Genomic DNA, 14,865 nt, shown 5'->3' with positions numbered 1-14,865 from the left:
AAATTGAGAAGAATAAAACTGTAGCAAAAATCAACGAAACCAAGAGCTGGTTCTTCGAGAAAATAAACAAAATAGATAAGCCTCTAGCCCAACTTATTAAGAGAAAAAGAGAGTCAACACAAATCAACATAATCAGAAATGAGAATGGAAAAATCACGACAGACTCCACAGAAATACAAAGAATTATTAAAGACTACTATGAAAACCTATATGCCAACAAGCTGGAAAACCTAGAAGAAATGGACAACTTCCTAGAAAAATACAACCTCCCAAGACTGACCAAGGAAGAAACACAAAAGTTAAACAAACCAATCACGAGCAAAGGAATTGAAATCGTAATCAAAAAACTACCCAAGAACAAAACCCCGGGGCCGGACGGATTAACCTCGGAATTTTATCAGACACACAGAGAAGACATAATACCCATTCTCCTTAAAGTGTTCCAAAAAATAGAAGAGGAGGGAATACTCCCAAACTCATTCTATGAAGCCAACATCACCCTAATACCAAAGGCAGGCAAAGACCCCACCAAAAAAGAAAATTACAGACCAATATCCCTGATGAATGTAGATGCAAAAATACTCAATAAAATATTAGCAAACAGAATTCAACAGTATATCAAAAGGATCATACACCATGACCAAGTGGGATTCATCCCAGGGATGCAAGGATGGTACAACATTCGAAAATCCATCAACATCATCCACCACATCAACAAAAAAAAAGACAAAAAACACATGATCATCTCCATAGATGCTGAAAAAGCATTTGACAAAATTCAACATCCATTCATGATAAAAACTCTCAGCAAAATATGAATAGAGGGCAAGTACCTCAACATAATAAAGGCCATATATGATAAACCCACAGCCAGCATTATACTGAACAGCGAGAAGCTGAAAGCATTTCCTCTGAGATGGGGAACCAGACAGGAATGCCCACTCTCCCCACTGTTATTGAACATAGTACTGGAGGTCCTAACCACGGCAATCAGACAAAACAAAGAAATACAAGGAATCCAGATTGGTAAAGAAGAAGTTAAACTGTCACTATTTGCAGATGATATGATACTGTACATAAAAAACCCTAAAGACTCCACTCCAAAACTACTAGAACTGATTTCAGAATACAGCAAAGTTGCAGGATACAAAATTAACACACAGAAATCTGTAGCTTTCCTATACACTAACAATGAATCAATAGAAAGAGAAATCAGGAAAACAATTCCATTCACCATTGCATCAAAAAGAATAAAATACCTAGGAATAAACCTAACCAAAGAAGTGAAAGACTTATATTCTGAAAACTACAAGTCACTTCAGAGAAATTAAAGGGGACACTAACAAATGGAAACTCATCCCATGCTCATGGCTAGGAAGAATTAATATCGTCAAAATGGCCATCCTGCCCAAAGCAATATACAGATTTGATGCAATCCCTATCAAATTACCAGCAACATTCTTCAATGAATTGGAACAAATAATTCAAAAATTCATATGGAAACACCAAAGACCCCGAATAGCCAAAGCAATCCTGAAAAAGAAGAATAAAATAGGGGGGATCTCACTCCCCAACTTCAAGCTCTACTACAAAGCCATAGTAATCAAGACAATTTGGTACTGGCACAAGAACAGAGCCACAGACCAGTGGAACAGATTAGAGACTCCAGACATTAACCCAAACATATATGGTCAATTAATATTTGATAAAGGAGCCATGGACATACAATGGCAAAATAACAGTCTCTTCAACAGATGGTGCTGGCAAAACTGGACAGCTACATGTAGAAGAATGAAACTCGACCATTGTCTAACCCCATATACAAAGGTAAACTCAAAATGGATCAAAGACCTGAATGTAAGTCATGAAACCATTAAACTCTTGGAAAAAAACATAGGCAAAAACCTCTTAGACATAAACATGAGTGACCTCTTCTTGAGCATATCTCCCCAGGCAAGGAAACAACAGCAAAAATGAGCAAGTGGGACTACATTAAGCTGAAAAGCTTCTGTACAGCGAAAGACACCATCAATAGAACAAAAAGGAACCCTACAGTATGGGAGAATATATTTGAAAATGACACATCCGATAAAGGCTTGACGTCCAGAATATATAAAGAGCTCACACGCCTCAACAAACAAAAAACAAATAACCCAATTAAAAAATGGGGAGAGGAACTGAACAGACAGTTCTCTAAAAAAGAAATACAGATGGCCAAGAGACACATGAAAAGATGCACCACATAGCTAATTATCAGAGAAATGCAAATTAAAACTACAATGAGGTATCACCTCACACCAGTAAGGATAGCTGCCATCCAAAAGACAAACAACAACAAATGTTGGCAAGGCTGTGGAGAAAGGGGAACCCTCCTACACTGCTGGTGGGAATGTAAATTAGTTCAACCATTGTGGAAAGCAGTATGGAGGTGCGTCAAAATGCTCGAAACAGACCTACCATTTGACCCAGGAATTCCACTCCTAGGAATTTACCCTAAGAACTCAGCAATCAAGTTTGAGAAAGACAGATGCACCCCTATGTTTATCGCAGCACTTTTTACAATAGCCAAGAATTCGGAAGCAACCTAAATGTCCATCGGTAGATGAATGGATAAAGAAAATGTGGTACATATACACAATGGAATACTACTCAGCCATAGGAAGTGGAAAAATCCAACCATTTGCAGCAACATGGATGGAGCTGGAGAGTATTATGCTCAGTGAAATAAGCCAAGCAGAGAAAGAGAAATACCAAATGATTTCACTCATCTGAGGAGTATAGGAACAAAGGAAAAACTGAAGGAACAAAACAGCAGCGGAATTACAGAACCCAAAAATGGACTAACAGGTACCAAAGGGAAAGGAACTGGGGAGGATGGGTGGGCAGGGAGGGATAAGGGGGGGGGAAGAGGAAGGGGGTTATTAAGATTAGCATGCATGGGGGGGAGGGAGAAAGGGGAGGGTGGGCTGCACAACACAGAGAGGACAAGTAGTGACTCTACAACATTTTGCTAAGCTGATGGACAGTAACCGTAATGTGGTTGTTAGGGGGTACCTGATAAAGGGGAGAGCATAGTAAACATAGTATTCTTCATGTAAGTGTAGATTAAAAATTAAAAAAAAAAAAGAAAAAGAAAGAAAGAAAGAAAAGGGGGATTACTCCTTGATAGGATAAAACTATTGGTAAATCAAAGATCAACGCATGTTTTAAATATCCTTAATGTTTATCACTTAAAGGGTGTCAGATGATCAGCTATGGAGGTACTCTTTTCTGATAATATTCCTTTCTCTTAATAAAAAAAAAAAAAAAAACAGTTACTGTGTGCTGACCTCCAATGAGTTCTGCACAGTGGTATAGAGGGCATGTCAAAGTGTGGGCAAAGGGTCTGTTTGTTTCTATGCAGAAGATCAAGGCCTAGCTTGGATACCCAGAAAATGAACTAAGATACAATATGAGGAGGAGCTTCCGGCATCAGCACTCTCTGGAGGACTTGTGCCGGGGGATGATCATCAAAAAGCCTCCACAGGGATCCGGACGATGCTGCGGTTGTGGCTGCATCCAGCCCACCGTCTCCTGGACTTGCCATAGGAATGAGGAGGGAGATGTCTAGGCTGGCATGTGCATACAGTGAGACAACGAATTTGACCGGATCTGTACTGTTGGAACTCAACTAGGAGTTGGGAGGGGTGCAAGGTGTAGCACTCCAAAATCTTATGACTATAGACTATCTACGGTTAAAAGAACATATGGGATGTGAACAGATCCCAGAAATGGGCTGCTTTAATTTGTCTGATTTCTCTCAGACTGTTCAAGTACAGTTGGACAATATCCATCATATCATAGACAAATTTTCACAAATGCCTAGGGTGCCTAAATGGTTTTCTTGGCTTCACTGGAGATGGATGGTAATTATAGATTTGCTTTGTTTATGTCACGGTATTCCTAGTATGTTAATATGTGTGTGCAAATTAGTTAGTAGTTTAAAACCTATACATACTTAAGGTACTCTACAAGAAGATATGTCAAAGAAATAATCAATCCTCCCATGTTTCCTTCGATATGCTACATCTGTAGCTTTTCTTCTTTCTTCCTAATTACAACCCTTAAATAGAATTCGTGCCTCATATCGAATTTACCGAGTATTCCAGGTAATTCCTCCAGGTGGTAAAGATACCTCGAGACAAGTGCTGGGCATAGAAGCCAGAGGGCATAAATCTGCAAAGAAGTAAAAAGCTAACCTTTGCAAACAATATGGCTTCTCTCTCACTTACCAACTTTACATTTCCCTGTATGGCCCCGGAAGATGACTGGTTAGCCAGAGACGGGTAAGATTCCTCAAGGGAGGAACAACCTAAGACAGGCACAGTCGCAGGGGGGCCATCAGGTGAGAATTTGGGGATCAACAGAGGTGAGGCTCAGAACCTCACCCCCCCCTGCTTTGAGAGAAATCCTCTGCATCCGTGGATGTCTTGCTGCCCTTGTCTAGCCTGGATTAATACTTAGTCCATAGGCACACACCTGATCATCTGATCATCTACATTTGCCCTCTTACAGCACTAAACTATGTTTTCTACCTTTATCTTGCATCTACCTACCACTTCAGCATTTTATTAAAAATAAAAATAATAATAATAATGATAGGAGAAATGTGGGATCAACATATAAATCAAGTACAAAAATCAAATGAATATTCATATTTGACCTGATTGTTTATAGGTCATAATGCGTGATCAAAACCGAAAGCTTCTGTGATGAATGCCCTTGTACTGTTAACCATGTAAGAATTTATTCACTATGTGAGAATTTGTTCACCATGTAAGAACTTGTTTGTTATGCTTCAGAAGATTGGAGACTGACGAGAATTAGGCTTGAGATGGATTAATGATTGTACATTGAGCATTGACCCCCCCCATACTGAATTTTATTGTTGTTAACAACCATTTGACCAATAAATATGAGAGATGCCCTCTCAAAAAAAAAAAAACACATGAATGAATTCTGACTTCTGGGGGCCAGTGGCTCCTAAAGAGGATATTATGGGTGTTGATGAGGCCATGTCCTGCTTAGATGGTGTGGTAAACACCACACAGAGACTTTTATGCTAATCTCATTTTAGGAACGCCAATTTACGGGGACCTGGGCACAGGCTTCCCTCAGTTAGAGTGACCAAAACGGCAGCGGCCGGGGTGCTCACAGAATGCTGCCTAAGCCCCGATGGTAATGGATGTTGCAGAGGAGAAACATATTCCATTCTTGCATGGAGGACAAAAGAAACCTAAATTGCTCTTGCTTATTTTCTTATAGGATTCCGTTGCCTAACTGCTCCTAAAATCAGTTGAACTCAATGAGTCCTTCACTAGAGTCTAGACTGCCATGCCCTTGAAAACACACGGAAATCAGTGGCTTTTTCTGTGCATTCCCTTTGGCCCAAATGCCAGGCCTGTGGTTCAGTAACCAGCAACTTGGGCATTCAGTGCATCATGGAATTGCTCTGTATTTTCTACTGTGCTGTATTACGCAAACCAGTAGGTTTGCTTCCACTCCTGTTAGTGAGAAGAGAGCTTGTTGTTGACCTAGCATTTTAGTACTCTATGAAAGGTAGACTTCTCTGTTATACGTAAGGTAGTCTGAAAAAGCGTGTTTCTGTATACTGTTAATGAGATTCCAAAATGGATATCAGAACTTCCTACTATGAATGCTGAGTTTTGAGAAAAAGTAGGAAAGTCAACACAGAAGAACAAATTCTTCAGTGTATAATAGTTATGTAGTACCACTTTATGCTGAGAGACGTGCTAGGCATTGGGGGTACAAAGGAGGATCATATATGTATTCTGTTGGTGAGGTTTTTAATACAGAACTGATAGGCTGATAGGAAGATGCACAGTCCATTCTGTGTGGAGGCTAAAAGCTTAGGCTCAGAGATGAAGTATTCAGGTATCATTTTTAATCTTCGCTGACTATCTTGGGGTAACTCCTTAATCTCTCTGAGCCTTAGTTTCTTCATTCATAAAATGAGGATGATGATAGCACTTATCTGAGGCACTCATTGACACTGCTCACCCTGTATGCCAGCTCGGCATCTTTTGGATGTGTGGGAAGGTCACAGGCTTTTCTGGTGGGCAGTATGGCCACAGGACTGATCCTGGGCAGTAATAATGGCATTTAATTACTGAATGTCAGTTAACACTATTCAAGATGGAAACTGCTTGGTCAGCCTGACTGCCACGGGCACGCTCTCCCTGCTAACACACAAATAGACACAAAACATCTCAGACTTTTGTGTGTTAAGCCATGAGAACTGGAGTTTTCTGTTGTGTGCTGCAGCAAAGCCTATCCTATCCTGAGCAGTAAAACAGCTTACAGGGATGGGAGAACCAAATGCTTGTTTGTAAAGATTTACTTAGTGTTCAGTGGCTAATAGTGACATTAACTATTTTAAGTGATGTTAATACAACATGTAAAGTCACAGGTCATAAATAGATATAAGTCAAAGTACCAAAGAATTCAGAGAAGGCTGTAGTTACTTTGTGAGGAAATTGGGGAACTATAGGACAGAAAAAACTTTGAAGTGCCGAGACTAGAGGAAAGAAGTACACGGTGAAGACAGGTACAGGAGTCAATGAACAGCTGCAGCGTGGTGATATGTATGAGAAACTTGGCTGGTTTGAAAGCTAGACTGTTTTAAAAGAACAGGAAGTAAATTCAGAAAGAAATAAAGTCCAATTGCATTCTGAAATAATCTAGATGCACTGAATAAAACAGGTATGAATAGTGGAGTAAAATAATCATGGAGCTGAGCCAGACTTTCCCTCATTTCCGGTGATGATGAATTACTTTGTCATGAAGTAATTTTCTTCCATAACATCTCACCTTTTCTGTCTCCTATAGAAAAAGTCCTTGCATGGTAATGATGCAGTTTTGGGGCATGGTGTGATCAGGCCAGTTAAGCAGACACCAGCCCCTGACTACCATATACTCCAACCAACTGGCTCAGTGCCTCCCTGTGGGGTGATTCTGCTATTGGGCTGGGTCTGACATGTTAGGACTGATTATGAGAAACTGCATTTCCCTGATTCCCCCTATTTAGGTTATGCAAACATTGTTTATAACAGAAGAAAAAGTAGACAGTAAAGAGAAAAAAGCTGTCAGGCAGAACCAGTAGTAACCATGTTCTGGCTGCTGTTATAAACATATTTACTTTGTCTGGACAAGTTAATATGCTATGCTAGCAGCTTTACCTGATGGAGAAAAAAAAAAGAATGCAATAAAGTAAACTACTGTTCACCTCACCAGCACAAGCACTGCCCTTCATGAAAAAGGCTGTGTGTTTTCAGGCCCACAGTAACGAGTTTGGAATCACTGTGGAGAAAACAAAATCCAAAAAGCTGGGCTAGATTGGATTTGGTTTCCTTATGGTTCTTAGACCTTAGGCTTAGAGTGAGATGAGAGTTTTGGAGGCAGATTTTTAGCCACAGTAATATTGCCAGAGAGCTGGGTGTACAGACGAGCACTCTTACAGGCAGAGTGAAGGAGGGCAAAGGTGTCAAATCCACAGCCAGTGACCCTGGAAAAGGTACTGACTCAGAAGTCAGAAAGCTTGCCTTTGCTTTGGGCTCTAACTAATCTCTCTGAGTTAGTTTTCTTTTTGTCAAATAAAGGGAACATTCATGATACCTGCCCTATCTATACTATAGGCTATTGTGAGATACAAATTATTGTAAAAGAGCTTTGTAAACAGTGGAGTGCTGTTCAAAGTTGAAGTATTATAATAAACAGCCACTGATTTCCCCTGCTGTCCATTGTATTGGGTTTAAATAGCATTAAAGAGCAACCAACAAATTTTAAAAACTAAGAAACTGAATTAGATACTCTGGCTACTAAACTCAATTTCTTTTTTAGCTACAGTGGAGAAATCGAGCCTTTGGGAATGCAAGTGATGAGGGAACTGCAGTGTCTCATTTATAGCATGTCTCACTCTTTTGGGTTCTGGTAGAGGAAGGCTCTCTGCTTAAAACTTGACCCTTGTCTAATTATATCGTTGGCTGGGGCAGCAAAATTAGTTGGCATGCGTCCTGTGTGTCTAGTTCATTAGTATAACTGGGTATCAGGACATTTGAAGTCAAATGCCATATTTAACAAGGTTATTACAGTTCAAGACTTTCCTAAGGCAGCATTTGCTCTGTTGAAAATACAACAGAAAACAACACATCAGCCATCACTTGCCAGCACTCTCCTTTCATGTTTCCTTTCTTTAATCCCTTAGGTTGAATGATACCTGATTTTTGGCAGTACACACATACAAACCCAAAGTGATTAAAGAGAAATTATTAGAAAACGCCATCATCAAACTTTGAACTTAGATTTTGTGTAATTTTGATTAATGTACAAAGTGAACAATTTTTTTAAGTCTGCAGCCTAGTTTAAAATATTTTCCCTATATTTTAAAAGAAGGTAAAATATAAAGTAAATAGCATAAAAGTTAAGTAAGGTCAGTGATTTACCAAGTATGTATGTATTTATGTACACACTCTCTAGATAAAGACATAACACTGTTTCTATTATCCCAGAGAGTTCTTGCCTGCTTTTCATTAGTTGATACCCATTGCCTGCTATGTATCCACCATGACTTCTGTTACTACAGATTAGCTATTGCCTGTGACTGAATTTCCTATAAATGGAATCATAAAGTATGTATTCTTTTTGCTTGAATTCTTTTGCTCAACTAATGTTTTCAGATCCATTTGTGCTTTCATGTGTATCAGTAGCCTTGTTTATTTTTATCCCTGAGTAGTATTCTTTTGTGTATATATATCCCAATTTGTTTATAGATTTTTCTATTGTTATTGGGTATTTGAGCTGTTTTTATTTTCTGGCTATTATGAATAAACATGTTATGATAATTCTTGTGCAAGTTGTTCTTTGAAAGTATGTACTCATTTCTCTTGGGTATAATCCCAAGAGTGGAATCGCTAGGATAGATGGTAGTATGTACTTAACTTCAGGAGAAACTTCAAACAAGTTTCCAAAGTAGTTTCTGCCATTTTAAAGTCCCACCACACTACATAACTTTTCATTTGGCAGAGTAAATAAAATTGTGTTCCTACAAAGATGAGTTTTTCAAATAATGGTTTTCATAACCAATTGCTATTTATTTAGTAGGATGCCTTAACCACCATAAATTTCAGATAAATTTGACAAATGGAATTAATTGATCAGTTATTTTATTTCTTGATGGGGAAACATTACAGAGGAAGAAATTAAGCTAAACAAAGACAAAAATTCACAAATTTTATAACTTTTTCCATTGGATAAAAAAGCATCATAAAAACAAAGCATTATTATTATTAAAAATATGAAAACAAAATGTTAAAAGTAATATTATATTTTATCAATTCTGGGCCATACCATTTCCTCTGCACATTTTACAATCTCTGAAATTACAAAGCATCTTATAGCTAATGACAAGATATGTGAAGAACTTAGTCAACAGTAGTTAACTAAGTACTAAGTACTATGTTTGTTAATCATAATATCTCAGATAAATCAAAGACATGGGAATTAAAACTAAGCACTGTCTTTATACTTGGGTCTCAGATGAGGAAGATGTTGAGAATGGTATTACTTCATGGTTCTGAAGGTACAGAATATAAGCACTCTTGCTAGTAGTGTGTAAATCATTATCACCTTCCAGGAAAGCAGTTGGACAAAACTTACCAAGGTCCTTAAAATCACTTTTGACCCAATAAATTTCCTTTTAGGGATGTGTCCTATAGACACCCCAGCAATTAACTTTGCTGTAGTTTAGTTTCTGCTTAAGCTGGATTTATAACCAAAACTAATCTAAGAGAAAAGAACAATATGTTTATTGCTTAAGTTTGATTAATAGCTGAAACCAACCTAATGAAAGAACAAATGTTAATTCCTGGAATCTGATGTGAGTTGTGAACAGTGTGCAACAGGAGCTGCAAATGGTTCCTGTGATCCTTTCTGCAGCAAACCCAGACCAGGAACATGCTGTGAAACTCACTAACCGGATGACTTGACTTAACACAATAGGAATATAAAAAACATATCTAGTTTGTGGTTGGTTGAATCATTGAGAAAGTACATTCAATAATTATTAACCAATGATTGTTTCACTGCTTGCTGTAATCTAATAAAGACGCAGGGGCACTCTAGCTCATTGCTTAGTCTCCAAGGAAGTCTAAATCCTCTGCATTAAACCTCATTCTGACTTGGTCTCTCATTTTCGTGGTCCCCAACTGCAACAGTGTCCTAAGGTATAAATACAGAAAAAAAGATAAAGGACTTCTGGCGAAAAGATGCTGGAGTAGGAAGACAAGGTGAAAACCTCCTGCCACATACACACCAATCAACTACAGAAAAACAACTAACCCTGAAAACAGCCTAAAGACTGTAGAACAGAACATCTATACCTGAGGAAGAAGAGAATACCATACAGAAGAGTTAAGTGGCAGAACTGCAGCTGAGAAGGATCTAAGCCTTTCCCCAGTTCCAGCCCGCAAATGGGAGGAAGAACAGAGTGCAGAGGCGATAAGCACTCAGGAACTCTGCACATCTGGCCCTGGAGCTCTGCTCTAGGAACATGAGTCCACATTGCACTGGGCTTTGGTGATCAATGGGGCTGGACACCAGGGAGAGTTGGAACATTCTGGGAGGCTGAGACTCCTGCCACTTATGGAAGGCAGACACACTTTGTTTGTTCCACAGCTGTGGTAGTTTGAAAGATTTACCAGCAGTGGGAAGGGTGTGAGGGTTGGACAGAGCTCTCTTTGAAGGAGAAAGGGCAGGTGGACAACACTTCCCCAGTCCACCCTGAGCCCAATTGTTCAGCTGTACACAGGAAGCATTCCCAAATGCTCCATCCCCCTCACTGGTGGCTCAGAGCCCTGAAATGCTCTGAGTGTACCACCCCACCCACCCTCCTGTCATTGCTACAGGGCAGGCAGAGGGTGAGCATGACCACAGTGATCCCAGCAGAAGAACTGATGCATGGCCCAAAAAGAGCCTCCGTTGACAGAGACCAACTACTGCAGGCAGACAGGGAGAAAGATGGCCCCGCCCACAGTCCATCAACAGCAACTGGGGCTCCACTGCAAAGGAGAACCAGGCACAGTTGAGCAAAGAGTCTTGAGCTTCAGTGCACCATAGGACACCTTTTTCATAAAGCTATTACTCTCTAGACCAAGAGGCATAGCTGATCTACCTAATACAAAAGGAGAAACACAGAAACCCTGACAAAATGAGGTTGCAGAGTAATATGTTCCAAACAAAACTACACAATAAGACACCAGAAAGAGGGCTATATAAAATAGAGATTATCAATCTCCTTGATAAGGATTTCAAAATAACAGTCATAAATGTGCTCACTGATTTGTGGGAAAGTATTGAATATCTCAGGGAGGATTTCAACAAAGAGATAGTAGATTTGAAAAGGAGTCACTCAGAACTGAAGAACACAGTAACTGACATGAAAAATGCAATGGAGGGAATGAATAATAGATTGCTGCAAGTAGAGGAGAAAATAAATAAAATGGAAATTAGAGAGCAGAAAAACAACAAAGCTGAGGAACAGAGAGAAACAAAGAATCTCTAGAATCGAGAGGATGCAAAAACAGTTGTGTGACAACTCCAAATGAAACAATATTCACATAATGGGGTTCCCAAAGGAGAAAAGAGACAAAGGAGTAGAAGTCTCTTTGAAGAAACAGTTGCTGAAAACATCTGCAATCTGGGGAAGGAAATAGACATCCAGGTCCTGGAAGTTCAGAGAACCCCTAAAAAAATGAACTTCAGGAAGACAACACCAAGACATATCATAATTAAAATGGCAAAGATTAAGGATAAATAGAGGCTGTTAGAAGCAGCTAGAAAGAGGCAAAAGATTATACTTATAAGGGAAACTACATTAGGTTGTCAGTAGATTTCTCAGCAGCAATTTTACAGCGCCAGAGAAATGGCATGAAATACTTACTGTATTGAAACAGAAGGACCTTCAACCAAGAATTCTCTACTGAATAAAGTTATCCTTCAAAATTGGAGAAGAGTTTAAAAATTTCCCAGATAAACAAAGGTTGAAGGAATTAAACATTACCAAACAGCCTTACAGGATATGTTAAAGGGACCTCTGTAGATGCAAATGTTCTTAAGCTTAAATACTTTTCATCTGTGAAAATAAACCCACAGTAAATGTAGTAGATCAATTATTTACCAAGCAAATATGAAGTTAAAAAGCAAAAACAAAAACAGAAATAGTAAAATCAGCTATACACAAAATCAGTAAAGGGATACACAAAAAATTGCAGATTATGACATCTAATACATAAAGTGTGGAGAAGGAAGAAGAATAAAAAAGAAATACTTCTAGCTTGTGTTGGAAAGTGAACAAATATAGAGTGTTATGTATTTAGGAAACTACCTGTGAAACCTTATGGTAACCATAAGTCTAAAGCCTATAACAGATACATAAAAAATTAAAAAAAGAAATGCAGTAACAACACTAAAGAAAACCATCAAATAACAAGAGAGTATAAGAGAGGAAGAAAAGATCAGATAATAATTACAAAAACAACCAGAAAACAATTAATAAAGTGGTAATAACTACATACCTGTCAATAACTACATAAAATGTAAATAGACTGAATATCCCAATCAAAAGACACAGGGTGGAAGAATGGATAAGGAAACTAGACCCATCTATCTGTTGCCTACAAGAGACTATTTCAGATCTAAAAACATACACAGACTGAAAGTGAAGGAATGGAATAATATATTTCATGCAAATAATAGGGAGACAAATCAGGGAGCAGCAGGAGTTGTATCAAACAAAAGAGAAATCAAAACAAAGAAAGTAACAAGAGACAAAGATGGACATTACATAATGATAAAGGGATCAGTACAACAAGAGGATATAACAATTACAAATATACATACACCAGAATAGAAGCACCTAAATATATAAAACAAATACCAACAGGACTAAAGGGAGAAATAGAGTGCAACTCAATCATATTAGGGAACTTTAATACAACACTTAGATTAAGGGACAGATCAAACAGACAGAAAATAAATAAGGAAACAGAGACATTGAACAACACATTAGATCAGATGGACTTAACAGATATATACAGAACATTCCAACCAAATGCAGAAGGATATACATTTTTCTCAAGTGCACCTTCAATGTTCTCCGGAATAGATCATATATTAGGACATAAAAAGAACTTCAATAAATTAAATAACATTGAAATTGTATCAAGCATCTTTTCTCATCACAACTGTGTGAAACTAGAAATAAATTATATCAAGAAAACAAAAATTCCCACAAACACATGGAAGCTAAACAAAATGCTTCTAAATAATTAATGGATCAATGAAAAAATTAAAGAAGAAATCAAGCAATACATGGAGACAAATGAAAACAAAAATACAATAGCTCAAAATATGTGGGATGCTGCAAAAGCAGTTCTAAGAGGGAAGTACAGAGCAATACAGGCCCACCTCAAGAAACCAGAACAATCCCAAAAAACTGCCTAAGCTCACAACTAAAGAAACTAGAAAAAGAAGAACAAGTGAAACCCAAAGTTAATAGAAGAAAGGACATAATAAAGATCAGAACACAAATAGATGAAATAGAGCAGAATAGAATAGAAAAAAAAATCAATGAAACTGAGAACTGGTTCTTTGAGGAGATAAACAAAATAGACAACACCCTAGCCAGACTTATCAAGATGAAAGGAAAGAGGAAACAAATAAAATCAGAAACAAAAAAGGAATAGTTACAACTGACACCATAGAAACATAAGGAATTAGTGGAGAATTCTATGAAAAAATTATATGCCAACAAATGGGACAACCTAGAAGAAATGGAAAAATTCCTAGGAAAGTACAACCTTCCAAGACTGACCCAGGAAGAAACAGAAAATCTTAACAGACCAATTATCAGTAACAAAATTGAACTGGTAATCAAAAAACTCCCAATACACAAAAGTCTAAGACCAGGTGGCTTCAACCAAACATTTCAAGAAGAGCTAATACCCATCCTTCTTAAAGTATTCCAAAAAGCAGAAGAGGAGGGAATATTTCCAAACTCATTCTATAAGACAGCATCACCTTAACACCCAAACCTGACAAAGACACAACAAAAAAGAAAATTATAGACCAATATCCCTAATGAACATAGAAGCAAAAATCCTTAACAAAATATTAACAAACTAAATTCAAAAATAGATAAAAAGGATCATCCATCATGACCAAGTGGATTTATTCCAGGGATGCAAGGATAGTAAAATATTTGTAAATTAATCAATGTGATACATCACTTTAACAAAAAGAGTAAAAAATATATAATCATCTCAATAGCATCTGACAAAATTCAACATCCACTCATGATAAAAACTCTCAACAATAAGGGTATAGAGAGATGATACCTCAACATAGTAACAGCCATATATGACAAACCCACAGCTAACATACTCATGGGGAAAAGCTGAAAAATTTACACAAAGATCAGGGACAAGACAAGGATGTCCACTCTCACCACTTTTATTCAACATGATACTAGAAGTCCTAGCCATGGCAATCAGACAAGATGAAGAAATAAAAGGCATCCAAACTGGTAAGGAAGAAGTTAAACTGCCACTATTTACAAATAACATATTATATATAGAAAACCCTAAAGACTCTACCAAAAAACTATTAGAACTAATAACTAGATTCAGCAAAGCTGCAGGATACAAAATTAATACACAGAAATCTGTTACATTCCTATATACTAACAATGAACTAGCAGAAAAAGAAGTCAGGAAAATAATTCCATTTATAATGGCACCAAAAGGAATAAAA

General features: G+C 37.8%; 1 protein-coding gene across 2 annotated transcripts in view; it reads right to left on the bottom strand.

Moving 5' to 3' along the window:
• Positions 1-14,865, bottom strand: part of RNF150 (ring finger protein 150) — a 309,572-nt gene that overhangs the window by 79,278 nt on the left and 215,429 nt on the right. The gene's annotated exons all lie outside the window — the stretch shown is intronic.

The sequence above is a fragment of the Manis javanica genome, chromosome 5 (assembly GCF_040802235.1).
Source record: "Manis javanica isolate MJ-LG chromosome 5, MJ_LKY, whole genome shotgun sequence".
Taxonomy (NCBI): Eukaryota; Metazoa; Chordata; class Mammalia; order Pholidota; family Manidae; genus Manis; species Manis javanica.
Note: the sequence above shows the minus strand (reverse complement) of the source record. Positions and strands in the feature narration are given on the sequence as shown.